Below are 17,521 nucleotides of genomic sequence, written 5' to 3'. Positions count from 1 at the left end.
CGCCATGGAAGCTTAGAATTAAAATGTTGTCAGGTATTGTGGAAAAACTTTGGCTTTTTACGTTACTTTTTAGATCTCACAACACCGCTCCCGGGTGGGCTCGAACCACCAACCTTTCGGTTAACAGATGAACGCGATAACCATTGCGCAACGGAAGCCCAAAAATTCAATCGTCGTCATGTATTGTGGAAAAACTTTGACTTTTTACGTCACATCTGAGACCTCACACCACCGCTCCCGGATGGGCTCGAACCTCCAACCTTTCGGTTAACAGCCGAACGCACTAAGCATTGCGCCAAGGAAGCTTTGTATTTTAAAATGTTGTCAGGTATTGTGGAAAAACTTTGGCTTTTTACGTTACTTTTGAGATCTCACAACACCGCTCACGGGAGGGCTCGAACCACCAACCTTTCGGTTAACAGATGAACGCGATAACCATTGCGCAACGGAAGCCCAAAAATTATATCGTCGTCAGGTATTGTGGAAAAACTTTGACTTTTTACGTCACATCTGAGGCCTCACAACACCGCTCCCGGGTGGGCTCGAACCACCGACCTTTCGGTTAACAGCCGAACGCACTAAGCATTGCGCCATGGAAGCTTAGTATTTAAAATGTTGTCAGGTATTGTGGAAAAACTTTGGCTTTTTACGTTACTTTTTAGATCTCACAACACCGCTCCCGGGTGGGCTCGAACCACCAACCTTTCGGTTAACAGATGAACGCGATAACCATTGCGCAACGGAAGCCCAAAAATTATATCGTCGTCAGGTATTGTGGAAAAACTTTGACTTTTTACGTCACATCTGAGGCCTCACAACACCGCTCCCGGGTGGGCTCGAACCACCGACCTTTCGGTTAACAGCCGAACGCACTAAGCATTGCGCCATGGAAGCTTAGAATTTAAAATGTTGTCAGGTATTGTGGAAAAACTTTGGCTTTTTACGTTACTTTTTAGATCTCACAACACCGCTCCCGGGTGGGCTCGAACCACCAACCTTTCGGTTAACAGATGAACGCGATAACCATTGCGCAACGGAAGCCCAAAAATTATATCGTCGTCAGGTATTGTGGAAAAACTTTGACTTTTTACGTCACATCTCAGACCTCACAACACCGCTCCAGGATGGGCTCGAACCACCAACCATTCGGTTAACAGCCAAACGCACTAAGCATTGCGCCACGGAAGCTTAGAATTTAAAATGTTGTCAGGTATTGTGGAAAAACTTTGGCTTTTTACGTTACATTTGGATCTCACAACACCGCTCCCGGGTGGGCTCGAACGACCAACCTTTCGGTTAACAGATGAACGTGATAACCATTGCGAAAAGGAAGCCCAAAAATTAAATGGTCTTCAGGTATTGTGGAAAAACTTTTATATTCTGGGTTACAGCTGACACCTCACAACACCGCTCCCGGATGGGCTCGAACCACCACCCTTTCGGTTAACAGACAAAAGCACAAAACATTGCGCCGCGGAAGCTTAGAATTTGAAATGTTGTCAGGTATTTTGGAAAAACTTTGACTTTTAACGTTACTTATAACACTTCACACCAACGTTCTCGGCTGGGCTTGAGCCACCAACCTTTCGGATAACAGCCGAACGCGCTAACCATTGCGCCACGGAAGCCCAAAAATTATATGTTCGTCAGGTATTGTGGGAAAACTTTGACTTTTTACGTCACATCTGAGGCCTCACAACACCGCTCCCGGGTGGGCTCGAACCACCGACCTTTCGGTTAACAGCCGAACGCACTAAGCATTGCGCCATGGAAGCTTAGAATTTAAAATGTTGTCAGGTATTGTGGAAAAACTTTGGCTTTTTACGTTACTTTTGAGATCTCACAACACCGCTCCCGGGTGGGCTCGAACGACCAACCTTTCGGTTAACAGATGAACGTGATAACCATTGCGAAAAGGAAGCCCAAAAATTATATCGTCGTCAGGTATTGTGGAAAAACTTTGACTTTTTACGTCACATCTCAGACCTCACAACACCGTTCCCGGATGGGTTCGAACCACCAACCTTTCGGTTAACAGCCGAACGCACTAAGCATTGCGCCACGGAAGCTTAGAATTTAAAATGTTGTCAGGTATTGTGGAAAAACTTTGGCTTTTTACGTTACATTTGAGATCTCACAACACCGCTCCCGGGTGCGCTCGAACCACCAACCTTTCGGTTAACAGATGAACGCGATAATCATTGCGCAACGGAAGCCCAAAAATTCAATCGTCGTCATGTATTGCGGAAAAACTTTGACTTTTTACGTCACATCTGAGACCTCACACCACCGCTCCCGGATGGGCTCGAACCTCCAACCTTTCGGTTAACAGCCGAACGCACTAAGCATTGCGCCAAGGAAGCTTAGTATTTTAAAATGTTGTCAGGAATTGTGGAAAAACTTTGGCTTTTTACGTTACTTTTGAGATCTCACAACACCGCTCACGGGAGGGCTCGAACCACCAACCTTTCGGTTAACAGATGAACGCGATAACCATTGCGCAACGGAAGCCCAAAAATTATATCGTCGTCAGGTATTGTGGAAAAACTTTGACTTTTTACGTCACATCTGAGGCCTCACAACACCGCTCCCGGGTGGGCTCGAACCTCCGACCTTTCGGTTAACAGCCGAACGCACTAAGCATTGCGCCATGGAAGCTTAGAATTTAAAATGTTGTCAGGTATTGTGGAAAAACTTTGGCTTTTTACGTTACTTTTTAGATCTCACAACACCGCTCCCGGGTGGGCTCGAACCACCAACCTTTCGGTTAACAGATGAACGCGATAACCATTGCGCAACGGAAGCCCAAAAATTATATCGTCGTCAGGTATTGTGGAAAAACTTTGACTTTTTACGTCACATCTCAGACCTCACAACACCGCTCCAGGATGGGCTCGAACCACCAACCATTCGGTTAACAGCCAAACGCACTAAGCATTGCGCCACGGAAGCTTAGAATTTAAAATGTTGTCAGGTATTGTGGAAAAACTTTGGCTTTTTACGTTACATTTGGATCTCACAACACCGCTCCCGGGTGGGCTCGAACGACCAACCTTTCGGTTAACAGATGAACGTGATAACCATTGCGAAAAGGAAGCCCAAAAATTAAATGGTCTTCAGGTATTGTGGAAAAACTTTTATATTCTGGGTTACAGCTGACACCTCACAACACCGCTCCCGGATGGGCTCGAACCACCACCCTTTCGGTTAACAGACAAAAGCACAAAACATTGCGCCGCGGAAGCTTAGAATTTGAAATGTTGTCAGGTATTTTGGAAAAACTTTGACTTTTAACGTTACTTATAACACTTCACACCAACGTTCTCGGCTGGGCTTGAGCCACCAACCTTTCGGATAACAGCCGAACGCGCTAACCATTGCGCCACGGAAGCCCAAAAATTATATGTTCGTCAGGTATTGTGGGAAAACTTTGACTTTTTACGTCACATCTGAGGCCTCACAACACCGCTCCCGGGTGGGCTCGAACCACCGACCTTTCGGTTAACAGCCGAACGCACTAAGCATTGCGCCATGGAAGCTTAGAATTTAAAATGTTGTCAGGTATTGTGGAAAAACTTTGGCTTTTTACGTTACTTTTGAGATCTCACAACACCGCTCCCGGGTGGGCTCGAACGACCAACCTTTCGGTTAACAGATGAACGTGATAACCATTGCGAAAAGGAAGCCCAAAAATTAAACGGTCTTCAGGTATTGTGGAAAAACTTTTATATTCTGGGTTACAGCTGACACCTCAACACACCGCTCCCGGATGGGCTCGAACCACCACCCTTTCGGTTAACAGACGAAAGCACAAAACATTGCGCCACGGAAGCTTAGAATTTAAAATGTTGTCAAGTATTTTGGAAAAACTTTGGCTTTTTACGTTACTTTTGAGATCTCACAACACCGCTCCCGGGTGGGCTCGAACCACCGACCTTTCGGTTAACAGCCGAAGGCACTAAGCATTGCGCCATGGAAGCTTAGAATTTAAAATGTTGTCAGGTATTGTGGAAAAACTTTGGCTTTTTACGTTACTTTTGAGATCTCACAACACCGCTCGCGGGTGGGCTCGAACCACCAACCTTTCGGTCAACAGATGAACGCGAAAACCATTGCGCAACGGAAGCCCAAAAATTATATCGTCGTCAGGTATACTGGAAAAACTTTGACTTTTTACGTCACATCTGAGACCTCACAACACCGCTCCCGGATGGGCTCGAACCACCACCCTTTCGGTTAACAGACGAAAGCACAAAACATTGCGCCACGGAAGCTTAGAATTTAAAATGTTGTCAAGTATTTTGGAAAAACTTTGGCTTTTTACGTTACTTTTGAGATCTCACAACACCGCTCCCGGGTGGGCTCGAACCACCGACCTTTCGGTTAACAGCCGAAGGCACTAAGCATTGCGCCATGGAAGCTTAGAATTTAAAATGTTGTCAGGTATTGTGGAAAAACTTTGGCTTTTTACGTTACTTTTGAGATCTCACAACACCGCTCCCGGGTGGGCTCGAACCACCAACCTTTCGGTTAACAGATGAACGCGATAACCATTGCGCAACGGAAGCCCAAAAATTATATAGTCGTCAGGTATTGTGGAAAAACTTTCACTTTTTACGTCACATCTGAGATCTCACAACACCGCTCCGGGATGGGCTCGAACCACCAACCTTTCGGTTAACAGCCGAATGCGCTAACCATTGCGCCACGGAAGCCCAAAAAATAAATATTCGTCAGGTATTGTGGGAAAACTTTGACTTTTTACGTCACATCTGAGCCCTCACAACACCGCTCCCGGGTGGGCTCGAACCACCGACCTTTCGGTTAACAGCCGAACGCACTAAGCATTGCGCCATGGAAGCTTAGAATTTAAAATGATGTCAGGTATTGTGGAAAAACTTTGGCTTTTTACGTTACTTTTGAGATCTCACAACACCGCTCCCGGGTGGGCTCGAACCACCAACCTTTCGGTTAACAGATGAACGCTATAACCATTGCGCAACGGAAGCCCAAAAATTATATCGTCATCAGGTATTGTGGAAAAACTTTGACTTTTTACGTCTCATCTGAGACCAAACAAAACCGCTCCCGGATGGGCTCGAACCACCAACATTTCAGTTAACAGCCGAACGCGCTAACTATTGAGCCACAAAAGCTCAGAAATTCAATGGTTGTCAGGTATTGTGGAAAAACTTTGACTTTTTACGTCACATCTGAGACCTCACAACACCGCTCCCGGATGGGCTCGAACCAACAACCTTTCGGTTAACAGCCGAACGCACTAAGCATTGCGCCACGGAAGCTTAGAATTTAAGATGTTGTCTGGTATTGTGGAAAAACTTTGGCTTTTTACGTTACATTTGAGATCTCACAACACCGCTCCCGGGTGGGCTCGAACCACCAACCTTTCGGTTAACAGATGAACGCGATAACCATTGCGCAACGGAAGCCCAAAAATTATATAGTCGTCAGGTATTGTGGAAAAACTTTCACTTTTTACGTCACATCTGAGATCTCACAACACCGCTCCGGGATGGGCTCGAACCACCAACCTTTCGGTTAACAGCCGAATGCGCTAACCATTGCGCCACGGAAGCCCAAAAAATAAATCTTCGTCAGGTATTGTGGGAAAACTTTGACTTTTTACGTCACATCTGAGCCCTCACAACACCGCTCCCGGGTGGGCTTGAACCACCACCCTTTCGGTTAACAGATGAAAGCACAAAACATTGCGCCACGGAAGCTTAGAATTTAAAATGTTGTCAGGTATTTTGGAAAAACTTTGGCTTTTTACGTTACTTTTGAGATCTCACAACACCGCTCCCGGGTGGGCTCGAACCACCAACCTTTCGGTTAACAGATGAACGCGATAACCATTGCGCAACGGAAGCCCAAATATTATATCGTCGTCCGGTATTTTGGAAAAACTTTGGCTTTTTTACGTTACTTTTGAGATCTCACAACACCGCTCCCGGGTGGGCTCGAACCACCGACCTTTCGGTTAACAGCCGAACGCACTAAGCATTGCGCCATGGAAGCTTAGAATTTAAAATGTTGTCAGGTATTGTGGAAAAACTTTAACTTTTTACGTCACATCTGAGACCTCACAACACCGCTCCCGGGTGGTTTCGAACCACCGACCTTTCGGTTAACAGCCGAATGCACTAAGCATTGCGCCACGGAAGCTTAGAATATAAAATGTTGTCAGGTATTGTGGAAAAACTTTGGCTTTTTACGTTACTTTTGAGATCTCACAACACCGCTCCCGGGAGGGCTCGAACCACCAACTTTTCGGTTAACAGATGAACGCGATAACCATTGCGCAACGGAAGCCCAAAAATTATATCGTCGTCAGGTATTGTGGAAAAACTTTGACTTTTTACGTCATATCTGAGATCTCACAACACCGCTCCGGGATGGGCTCGAACCACCAACCTTTCGGTTAACAGCCGAACGCACTAAGCATTGCGCCACGGAAGCTTAGAATTTAAAATGTTGTCAAGTATTGTGGAACAACTTTGGCTTTTTACGTTACATTCGAGATCTCACAACACCGCTCCCGTGTGGGCTCGAACGACCAACCTTTCGGTTAACAGATGAACGTGATAACCATTGCGAAATGGAAGCCCAAAAATTAAATGGTCTTCAGGTATTGTGCAAAAACTTTTATATTCTGGGTTACAGCTGACACCTCACAACACCGCTCCCGGATGGGCTCGAACCACCACCCTTTCGGTTAACAGACGAAAGCACAAAACATTGCGCCACGGAAGCTTAGAATTTAAAATGTTGTCAGGTATTTTGGAAAAACTTTGGCTTTTTACGTTACTTTTGAGATCTCACAACACCGCTCCCGGGTGGGCTCGAACCACCAACCTTTCGGTTAACAGATGAACGCGATAACCATTGCGCAACGGAAGCCCAAAAATTATATCGTCGTCAGGTATTGTGGAAAAACTTTGACTTTTTACGTCACATCTGAGACCTCACAACACCGCTCCCGGAGGGCTCGAACCAACAACCTTTCGGTTAACAGCCGAACGCACTAAGCATTGCGCCACGGAAGCTTAGAATTTAAGATGTTGTCTGGTATTGTGGAAAAACTTTGGCTTTTTACGTTACATTTGAGATCTCACAACACCGCTCCCGGGTGGGCTCGAACCACCAACCTTTCGGTTAACAGATGAACGCGATAACCATTGCGCAACGGAAGCCCAAAAATTATATAGTCGTCAGGTATTGTGGAAAAACTTTCACTTTTTACGTCACATCTGAGATCTCACAACACCGCTCCGGGATGGGCTCGAACCACCAACCTTTCGGTTAACAGCCGAATGCGCTAACCATTGCGCAACGGAAGCCCAAAAATTATATCGTCGTCAGGTATTGTGGAAAAACTTTGACTTTTTACGTCACATCTGAGACCTCACAACACCGCTCCCGGAGGGCTCGAACCAACAACCTTTCGGTTAACAGCCGAACGCACTAAGCATTGCGCCACGGAAGCTTAGAATTTAAGATGTTGTCTGGTATTGTGGAAAAACTTTGGCTTTTTACGTTACATTTGAGATCTCACAACACCGCTCCCGGGTGGGCTCGAACCACCAACCTTTCGGTTAACAGATGAACGCGATAACCATTGCGCAACGGAAGCCCAAAAATTATATAGTCGTCAGGTATTGTGGAAAAACTTTCACTTTTTACGTCACATCTGAGATCTCACAACACCGCTCCGGGATGGGCTCGAACCACCAACCTTTCGGTTAACAGCCGAATGCGCTAACCATTGCGCCACGGAAGCCCAAAAAATAAATCTTCGTCAGGTATTGTGGGAAAACTTTGACTTTTTACGTCACATCTGAGCCCTCACAACACCGCTCCCGGGTGGGCTTGAACCACCACCCTTTCGGTTAACAGATGAAAGCACAAAACATTGCGCCACGGAAGCTTAGAATTTAAAATGTTGTCAGGTATTTTGGAAAAACTTTGGCTTTTTACGTTACTTTTGAGATCTCACAACACCGCTCCCGGGTGGGCTCGAACCACCAACCTTTCGGTTAACAGATGAACGCGATAACCATTGCGCAACGGAAGCCCAAATATTATATCGTCGTCCGGTATTGTGGAAAAACTTTGGCTTTTTTACGTTACTTTTGAGATCTCACAACACCGCTCCCGGGTGGGCTCGAACCACCGACCTTTCGGTTAACAGCCGAACGCACTAAGCATTGCGCCATGGAAGCTTAGAATTTAAAATGTTGTCAGGTATTGTGGAAAAACTTTAACTTTTTACGTCACATCTGAGACCTCACAACACCGCTCCCGGGTGGTTTCGAACCACCGACCTTTCGGTTAACAGCCGAATGCACTAAGCATTGCGCCACGGAAGCTTAGAATATAAAATGTTGTCAGGTATTGTGGAAAAACTTTGGCTTTTTACGTTACTTTTGAGATCTCACAACACCGCTCCCGGGAGGGCTCGAACCACCAACTTTTCGGTTAACAGATGAACGCGATAACCATTGCGCAACGGAAGCCCAAAAATTATATCGTCGTCAGGTATTGTGGAAAAACTTTGACTTTTTACGTCATATCTGAGATCTCACAACACCGCTCCGGGATGGGCTCGAACCACCAACCTTTCGGTTAACAGCCGAACGCACTAAGCATTGCGCCACGGAAGCTTAGAATTTAAAATGTTGTCAAGTATTGTGGAACAACTTTGGCTTTTTACGTTACATTCGAGATCTCACAACACCGCTCCCGGGTGGTCTCGAACGACCAACCTTTCGGTTAACAGATGAACGTGATAACCATTGCGAAATGGAAGCCCAAAAATTAAATGGTCTTCAGGTATTGTGCAAAAACTTTTATATTCTGGGTTACAGCTGACACCTCACAACACCGCTCCCGGATGGGCTCGAACCACCACCCTTTCGGTTAATAGACGAAAGCACAAAACATTGCGCCACGGAAGCTTAGAATTTAAAATGTTGTCAGGTATTTTGGAAAAACTTTGGCTTTTTACGTTACTTTTGAGATCTCACAACACCGCTCCCGGGTGGGCTCGAACCACCAACCTTTCGGTTAACAGATGAACGCGATAACCATTGCGCAACGGAAGCCCAAAAATTATATCGTCGTCAGGTATTGTGGAAAAACTTTGACTTTTTACGTCACATCTGAGACCTCACAACACCGCTCCCGGAGGGCTCGAACCAACAACCTTTCGGTTAACAGCCGAACGCACTAAGTATTGCGCCACGGAAGCTTAGAATTTAAAATGTTGTCAGGTATTGTGGAAAAACTTTGGCTTTTTACGTTACATTTGAGATCTCACAACACCGCTCCCGGGTGGGCTCGAACGACCAACCTTTCGGTTAACAGATGAACGTTATAACCATTGCGAAAAGGAAGCCCAAAAATTAAATGGTCTTCAGGTATTGTGGAAAAACTTTTATACTCTGGGTTACAGCTGACACCTCACAACACCGCTCCCGGATGGGCTCGAACCACCAACCTTTCGGTTAACAGACGAAAGCACAAAACATTGCTACACGGAAGCTTAGAATTTAAAATGCTGTCAGGTATTTTGGAAAAACTTTGGATTTTTACGTTACTTTTGAGATCTCACAACACCGCTCCCGGGTGGGCTCGAACCACCAACCTTTCGGTTAACAGATGAACGCGATAACCATTGCGCAACGGAAGCCCAAATATTATATCGTCGTCCGGTATTGTGGAAAAACTTTGGCTTTTTTACGTTACTTTTGAGATCTCACAACACCGCTCCCGGGTGGGCTCGAACCACCGACCTTTCGGTTAACAGCCGAACGCACTAAGCATTGCGCCATGGAAGCTTAGAATTTAAAATGTTGTCAGGTATTGTGGAAAAACTTTAACTTTTTACGTCACATCTGAGACCTCACAACACCGCTCCCGGGTGGTTTCGAACCACCGACCTTTCGGTTAACAGCCGAATGCACTAAGCATTGCGCCACGGAAGCTTAGAATATAAAATGTTGTCAGGTATTGTGGAAAAACTTTGGCTTTTTACGTTACTTTTGAGATCTCACAACACCGCTCCCGGGAGGGCTCGAACCACCAACTTTTCGGTTAACAGATGAACGCGATAACCATTGCGCAACGGAAGCCCAAAAATTATATCGTCGTCAGGTATTGTGGAAAAACTTTGACTTTTTACGTCACATCTGAGATCTCACAACACCGCTCCGGGATGGGCTCGAACCACCAACCTTTCGGTTAACAGCCGAACGCACTAAGCATTGCGCCACGGAAGCTTAGAATTTAAAATGTTGTCAAGTATTGTGGAACAACTTTGGCTTTTTACGTTACATTCGAGATCTCACAACACCGCTCCCGGGTGGGCTCGAACGACCAACCTTTCGGTTAACAGATGAACGTGATAACCATTGCGAAATGGAAGCCCAAAAATTAAATGGTCTTCAGGTATTGTGCAAAAACTTTTATATTCTGGGTTACAGCTGACACCTCACAACACCGCTCCCGGATGGGCTCGAACCACCACCCTTTCGGTTAACAGCCGAAAGCACAAAACATTGCGCCACAGAAGCTTAGAATTTAAAATGTTGTCAGGTATTTTGGAAAAACTTTGGCTTTTTTACGTTACTTTTGAGATCTCACAACACCGCTCCCGGGTGGGCTCGAACCACCGACCTTTCGGTTAACAGCCGAACGCACTAAACATTGCGCCATGGAAGCTTAGAATTTAAAATGTTGTGAGGTATTGTGGAAAAACTTTGGCTTTTTACGTTACTTTTGAGATCTCACAACACCGCTCCCGGGTGGGCTCGAACCACCAACCTTTCGGTTAACAGATGAACGCGATAACCATTGCGCAACGGAAGCCCAAAAATTATATCGTCGTCAGGTATTGTGGAAAAACTTTGACTTTTTACGTCACATCTGAGACCTCACAACACCGCTCCCGGATGGGCTCGAACCACCAACCTTTCGGTTAACAGCCGAACGCACTAAGCATTGCGCCACGGAAGCTTAGAATTTAAAATGTTGTCAGGTATTGTGGAAAAACTTTGGCTTTTTACGTTACATTTGAGATCTCACAACACCGCTCCCGGGTGGGCTCGAACGACCAACCTTTCGGTTAACAGATGAACGGGCTAACCATTGCGCCACGGAAGCTTAGAATTTAAAATGTTGTCAGGTATTTTGGAAAAACTTTGGCTTTTTTACGTTACTTTTGAGATCTCACAACACCGCTCCCGGGTGGGCTCGAACCATCGACCTTTCGGTTAACAGCCGAACGCACTAAGCATTGCGCCATGGAAGCTTAGAATTTAAAATGTTGTCAGGTATTGTGGAAAAACTTTGGCTTTTTACGTTACATTTGAGATCTCACAACACCGCTCCCGGGTGGGCTCGAACGACCAACCTTTCGTTTAACAGATGAACGTGATAACCATTGCGAAAAGGAAGCCCAAAAATTAAATGGTCTTCAGGTATTGTGGAAAAACTTTTATATTCTGGGTTACAGCTGACACCTCACAACACCGCTCCCGGATGGGCTCGAACCACCAACCTTTCGGTTAACAGACGAAAGCACAAAACATTGCGCCACGGAAGCTTAGAATTTAAAATGTTGTCAGGTATTTTGGAAAAACTTTGGCTTTTTACGTTACTTTTGAGATCTCACAACACCGCTCCCGGGTGGGCTCGAACCACCAACCTTTCGGTTAACAGATGAACGCGATAACCATGGCGCAACGGAAGCCCAAAAATTATATCGTCGTCAGGTATTGTGGAAAAACATTGACTTTTTACGTCACATCTGAGATCTCACAACACCGCTCCGGCATGGGCTCGAACCACCAACCTTTCGGTTAACAGCCGAATGCGCTAACCATTGCGCCACGGAAGCCCAAAAAATACATGTTCGTCAGGTATTGTGGGAAAACTTTGACTTTTTACGTCACATCTGAGGCCTCACAACACCGCTCCCGGGTGGGCTCGAACCACCAACCTTTCGGTTAACAGCCGAACGCACTAAGCATTGCGCCATGGAAGCTTAGAATTTAAAATGTTGTCAGGTATTGTGGAAAAACTTTGGCTTTTTACGTTACTTTTGAGTTCTCACAAAACCGCTCCCGGGTGGGCTCGAACGACCAACCTTTCGGTTAACAGATGAACGTGATAACCATTGCGAAAAGGAAGCCCAAAAATTAAATGGTCTTCAGGTATTGTGGAAAAACTTTTATATTCTGGGTTACAGCTGACACCTCACAACACCGCTCCCGGATGGGCTCGAACCACCAACCTTTCGGTTAACAGCCGAATGCGCTAACCATTGCACCACGGACGCCCAAAAAATAAATGTTCGTCAGGTATTGTGGGAAAACTTTGACTTTTTACGTCACATCTGAGGCCTCAAACACCGCTCCCGGGTGGGCTCGAACCACCGACCTTTCGGTTAACAGCCGAACGCACTAAGCATTGCGCAATGGAAGCTTAGAATTTAAAATGTTGTCAGGTATTGTGGAAAAACTTTGGCTTTTTATGTTACATTTGAGATCTCACAACACCGCTCCCGGGTGGGCTCGAACCACCGACCTTTCGAATAACAGCCGAACGCACTAAACATTGCGCCATGGAAGCTTAGAATGTAAAATGTTGTGAGGTATTGTGGAAAAACTTTGGCTTTTTACGTTACTTTTGAGATCTCACAACACCGCTCCCGGGTGGGCTCGAACGACCAACCTTTCGGTTAACAGATGAACGTGATAACCATTGCGAAATGAAAGCCCAAAAATTAAATGGTCTTCAGGTATTGTGGAAAAACTATTATATTCTGGGTTACAGCTGACACCTCACAACACCGCTCCCGGATGGGCTCGAACCACCAACCTTTCGGTTATCAGATGAACGCGATAACCATTGCGCAACGGAAGCCCAAATATTATATCGTCGTCAGGTATTGTGGAAAAACTTTGACTTTTTACGTCACATCTGAGACCTCACAACACCGCTCCCGGATGGGCTCGAACCACCAACCTTTCGGTTAACAGCCGAACGCACTAAGCATTGCCACACGGAAGCTTAGAATTTAAAATGTTGTCAGGTATTGTGGAAAAACTTTGGCTTTTTATGTTACATTTGAGATCTCACAACACCGCTCCCGGGTGGGCTCGAACCACCGACCTTTCGGTTAACAGCCGAACGCACTAAACATTGCGCCATGGAAGCTTAGAATTTAAAATGTTGTGAGGTATTGTGGAAAAACTTTGGCTTTTTACGTTACTTTTGAGATCTCACAACACCGCTCCCGGGTGGGCTCGAACCACCAACCTTTCGGTTAACAGATGAACGCGATAACCATTGCGCAACGGAAGCCCAAATATTATATCGTCGTCAGGTATTGTGGAAAAACTTTGACTTTTTACGTCACATCTGAGACCTCACAACACCGCTCCCGGATGGGCTCGAACGACCAACCTTTCGGTTAACAGATGAACGTGATAACCATTGCGAAATGAAAGCCCAAAAATTAAATGGTCTTCAGGTATTGTGGAAAAACTATTATATTCTGGGTTACAGCTGACACCTCACAACACCGCTCCCGGATGGGCTCGAACCACCAACCTTTCGGTTATCAGATGAACGCGATAACCATTGCGCAACGGAAGCCCAAATATTATATCGTCGTCAGGTATTGTGGAAAAACTTTGACTTTTTACGTCACATCTGAGACCTCACAACACCGCTCCCGGATGGGCTCGAACCACCAACCTTTCGGTTAACAGCCGAACGCACTAAGCATTGCGCCACGGAAGCTTAGAATTTAAAATGTTGTCAGGTATTGTGGAAAAACTTTGGCTTTTTACGTTACATTTGAGATCTCACAACACCGCTCCCGGGTGGGCTCGAACGACCAACCTTTCGGTTAACAGATGAACGTGATAACCATTGCGAAATGGAAGCCCAAAAATTAAATGGTCTTCAGGTATTGTGGAAAAACTATTATATTCTGGGTTACAGCTGACACCTCACAACACCGCTCCCGGATGGGCTCGAACCACCAACCTTTCGGTTATCAGATGAACGCGATAACCATTGCGCAACGGAAGCCCAAATACTATATCGTCGTCAGGTATTGTGGAAAAACTTTGACTTTTTACGTCACATCTGAGACCTCACAACACCGCTCCCGGATGGGCTCGAACGACCAACCTTTCGGTTAACAGATGAACGTGATAACCATTGCGAAATGAAAGCCCAAAAATTAAATGGTCTTCAGGTATTGTGGAAAAACTATTATATTCTGGGTTACAGCTGACACCTCACAACACCGCTCCCGGATGGGCTCGAACCACCAACCTTTCGGTTATCAGATGAACGCGATAACCATTGCGCAACGGAAGCCCAAATATTATATCGTCGTCAGGTATTGTGGAAAAACTTTGACTTTTTACGTCACATCTGAGACCTCACAACACCGCTCCCGGATGGGCTCGAACCACCAACCTTTCGGTTAACAGCCGAACGCACTAAGCATTGCGCCACGGAAGCTTAGAATTTAAAATGTTGTCAGGTATTGTGGAAAAACTTTGGCTTTTTACGTTACATTTGAGATCTCACAACACCGCTCCCGGGTGGGCTCGAACGACCAACCTTTCGGTTAACAGATGAACGTGATAACCATTGCGAAATGGAAGCCCAAAAATTAAATGGTCTTCAGGTATTGTGGAAAAACTATTATATTCTGGGTTACAGCTGACACCTCACAACACCGCTCCCGGATGGGCTCGAACCACCAACCTTTCGGTTATCAGATGAACGCGATAACCATTGCGCAACGGAAGCCCAAATATTATATCGTCGTCAGGTATTGTGGAAAAACTTTGACTTTTTACGTCACATCTGAGACCTCACAACACCGCTCCCGGATGGGCTCGAACGACCAACCTTTCGGTTAACAGATGAACGTGATAACCATTGCGAAATGAAAGCCCAAAGATTAAATGGTCTTCAGGTATTGTGGAAAAACTATTATATTCTGGGTTACAGCTGACACCTCACAACACCGCTCCCGGATGGGCTCGAACCACCAACCTTTCGGTTATCAGATGAACGCGATAACCATTGCGCAACGGAAGCCCAAATATTATATCGTCGTCAGGTATTGTGGAAAAACTTTGACTTTTTACGTCACATCTGAGACCTCACAACACCGCTCCCGGATGGGCTCGAACCACCAACCTTTCGGTTAACAGCCGAACGCACTAAGCATTGCGCCACGGAAGCTTAGAATTTAAAATGTTGTCAGGTATTGTGGAAAAACTTTGGCTTTTTACGTTACATTTGAGATCTCACAACACCGCTCCCGGGTGGGCTCGAACGACCATTCTTTCGGTTTACAGATGAACGTGATAACCATTGCGAAATGGAAGCCCAAAAATTAAATGGTCTTCAGGTATTGTGGAAAAACTATTATATTCTGGGTTACAGCTGACAACTCACAACACCGCTCCCGGATGGGCTCGAACCACCACCCTTTCGGTTAACAGACGAAAGCACAAAACATTGCGCCACGGAAGCTTAGAATTTAAAATGTTGTCAGGTATTTTGGAAAAACTTTGGCTTTTTTACGTTACTTTTGAGATCTCACAACACCGCTCCCGTGTGGGCTCGAACCACCGACCTTTCGGTTAACAGCCGAACCCACTAAGCATTGCGCCATGGAAGCTTAGAATTTAAAATGTTGTCAGGTATTGTGGAAAAATTTTGGCTTTTTACGTTACTTTTGAGATCTCACAACACCGCTCCCGGGTGGGGTCGAACCACCAACCTTTCGGTTAACAGATGAACGCGATAACCATTGCGCAACGGAAGCCCAAAAATTATATCGTCGTCAGGTATTGTGGAAAAACATTGACTTTTTACGTCACATCTGAGATCTCACAACACCGCTCCGGGATGGGCTCGAACCACCAACCTTTCGGTTAACAGCCGAACGCGCTAACCAATGCGCCACGGAAGCCCAAAAATTGAATGGCCATAAGGTATTGTGGAAAAACTTTGACTTTTTACGTCACATCTGAGGCCTCACAACACCGCTCCCGGGTGGGCTCGAACCACCGACCTTTCGGTTAACAGCCGAACGCACTAAGCATTGCGCCATGGAAGCTTAGAATTTAAAATGTTGTCAGGTATTGTGGAAAAACATTGACTTTTTACGTTACTTTTGAGATCTCACAACACCGCTCCCGTGTGGGCTCGAACCACCAACCTTTTTGTTAACAGATGAACGCGATAACCATTGCGCAACGGAAGCCCAAAAATTATACGTCGTCAGGTATTGTGGAAAAATTTTTATATTCTGGGTTACAGCTGACACCTCACAACGCCGCTCCCGGATTGGCTCGAACCATCACCCTTTCGGTTAACAGACGAAAGCACAAAAAATTTCGCCACGGAAGCTTTGAATTTAAAATGTTGTCAGGTATTTTGGAAAAACTTTGGCTTTTTACGTTACTTTTGAGATCTCACAACACCGCTCCCGGGAGGGCTCGAACCACCAACCTTTCGGTTAACAGATGAACGCGATAACCATTGCGCAACGGAAGCCCAAAAATAATATCGTCGTCAGTTATTGTGGAAAAACATTGACTTTTTACGTCACATCTGAGATCTCACAACACCGCTCCGGGATGGGCTCGAACCACCAACCTTTCGGTTAACAACCGAATGCGCTAACCATTGCGCCACGGAAGCCCAAAAAAAAATGTTCGTCAGGTATTGTGGGAAAACTTTGACTTTTTACGTCACATCTGAGGCCTCACAACACCGCTCCCGGGTGGGCTCGAACGACCAACCTTTCGGTTAACAGATGAACGTGATAACCATTGCGAAATGAAAGCCCAAAAATTAAATGGTCTTCAGGTATTGTGGAAAAACTATTATATTCTGGGTTACAGCTGACACCTCACAACACCGCTCCCGGATGGGCTCGAACCACCAACCTTTCGGTTATCAGATGAACGCGATAACCATTGCGCAACGGAAGCCCAAATATTATATCGTCGTCAGGTATTGTGGAAAAACTTTGACTTTTTACGTCACATCTGAGACCTCACAACACCGCTCCCGGATGGGCTCGAACCACCAACCTTTCGGTTAACAGCCGAACGCACTAAGCATTGCGCCACGGAAGCTTAGAATTTAAAATGTTGTCAGGTATTGTGGAAAAACTTTGGCTTTTTACGTTACATTTGAGATCTCACAACACCGCTCCCGGGTGGGCTCGAACGACCAACCTTTCGGTTAACAGATGAACGTGATAACCATTGCGAAATGGAAGCCCAAAAATTAAATGGTCTTCAGGTATTGTGGAAAAACTATTATATTCTGGGTTACAGCTGACACCTCACAACACCGCTCCCGGATGGGCTCGAACCACCAACCTTTCGGTTATCAGATGAACGCGATAACCATTGCGCAACGGAAGCCCAAATATTATATCGTC

This window comes from Phalangium opilio, unplaced genomic scaffold, assembly GCF_054372755.1.
Source record: "Phalangium opilio isolate 3A_F unplaced genomic scaffold, DU_Popi_V2 ptg000101l_1, whole genome shotgun sequence".
In the NCBI taxonomy this organism is placed as follows: Eukaryota; Metazoa; Arthropoda; class Arachnida; order Opiliones; family Phalangiidae; genus Phalangium; species Phalangium opilio.
Note: the sequence above shows the minus strand (reverse complement) of the source record.